The 1796-nt window shown below is 52.1% G+C and overlaps 1 pseudogene across 1 annotated transcript; it reads right to left on the reverse strand.

Annotated features, from left to right (window-relative positions):
- Nucleotides 1–811, reverse strand: LOC308550999 (melanoma-associated antigen 10 pseudogene; annotated as a pseudogene). The gene has a single exon. The product of its transcript is annotated as a melanoma-associated antigen 10 pseudogene (transcript).
- Between the last annotated feature and the right edge of the window lie 985 nt (nt 812–1796).

A 1796-nucleotide genomic window follows, 5' to 3' on the forward strand; every position in this document is an offset into this window, starting at 1 on the left:
TCAGTCCCCCTCTTCTTCATCACTCATAGCCTCTTCAGGCAGGGATGGGATGGAACTGGGATCCCCTCTATAAACCATGAGCAAAAACTCTAGAACTTTCAATGTGGTGGTCTCAGCATGGGCCCTGGGGCCCCACAGGAACTTGTAAAGTGCAGGATTGCTGTTGGATACCTACCAGTACTCCAGGTACTTTTCTTGCACCCAAACTTTGGTGATGAGCTCCCTGGGCTCTCCATAGATCCAATGCTCCTTCCATCATGCAAGCCCCTGACATGCAAGGCCTTCCAGACTTTCTCCTCAGGGACACAATCACCCTTTGCAGCCATCACCCACAGAAGTGTGACCAGGAGGCCAGTGTTGGGAAATCTGTGCCAACGCTCACTATCCTGTCATAGGTGAGACCCAAGGTGGTGACCAGGACATAGGTGTGATCGATGGGGTTCACTTCATTCACATCAATGCCAAAGAGGACCTGCATGCACTCAGAGGCTGCACTGAAGTTCTCAGGGAAGTGGTCCTGGTACTCTTTGATGATGCTACTCAACATTTCTGTCTTTGTGGTTGACTTGACTCCCTGGCACAATACTTCAGGAACAGGAATGCCACCAGGTAAGCCTTCTTCAAACATAGGGCACCTTGGAAAAAGGACTCGGCATCTTCAGAGTCCTCCCTGCTGCTTAGCCCCTCCTTATCTTGGACGCTGGAGCCCTCCTCTTCAGGTTGGCTACATGGAGGGGCTACCATGGCAGGGGGGGGAAGGGCAGGCACCCTGAGGGCTGTGGGGAGGACTTGGTGTTTCAGCAGCAGCCATCTCCTCCAAGCTTTCTGGGAACAGGACTGAGAGGGAGGAAGAGACAGAGGAGAAGGGAGACACAGCCTCCTCCTGTTCCTTAGGCCTTAATAGCTGTACCACCACCAGGTCCTGGTTCTCCCTTGGGTCCTAATGGTCTTCATCAGGTTTGCAGAGCTTACTCATCTGATCTTGAGGCATGATGACTTGTGCTGGGGCAGCGACAGTAGTGTGAGCAGAAAGTGGGCAATGGGGACCCACAGACCTGTGAGAAAGAGGGATTATGAGTGACCTTAGCTGCGAAACATACCCTAAGCAGTTCTGACAAAGGTGACTTACAGGTTTCCTCCTTAGGGGTGCTCTCGGGCCTCACAAGGGTCTCTCCTCAGCAGCCTGTCCAGTAAGATCCTGAAGGAGAAAGTGAAATGGCTCCTCAGGGTGCAGCTAGCACAACTCAAGGTTCTGGGATGGACAGTGTTATGAGGTAGGATCAGATGCTGTGGGGTCTCCTCTGCTCTGGTTGGGTGATCCCCTCCATGCTCGCTAAGGGTCTTCACTGGTCCCCTGGCAGGGCCTTCCTCTCCCTCTCTGCTGGCCTGAGACAAAACTTTCAGAACAAGACCACACACCCCTGAGATTAGCCAAAAGGATCTGGGGTCACCCCACATCTGGCCACACCTACCCAGAGTCTAACAAGTGTCACCGAGGAACAATAGTGTTTGACTACACTTTGTTGATTTCATCTATCCTGGGATGAGGGTCCCGTTCAGTCTTCACCTTGTCACTCTGCAGGAGCGAAAACTATTCCATCCATTGACCTGAAGCCACCCTCCTAAAGTGAAGGCCTCATCTCCATAAGATACTAGAGGATAAAGTGAGGGGAGCCAATACACCCACAAATTCCAGGTCTCCCCATTCCTTCCAAAATAAGCTCAGCAGCCTTGGGCTCCATGTGTGCTGATATTAGGGGTCCCTTCATTCCTCATTGCGACCACCATTTCAATGT

This window comes from Miniopterus schreibersii (assembly GCF_964146895.1).
Source record: "Miniopterus schreibersii genome assembly, chromosome: X".
Taxonomy (NCBI): domain Eukaryota; kingdom Metazoa; phylum Chordata; class Mammalia; order Chiroptera; family Miniopteridae; genus Miniopterus; species Miniopterus schreibersii.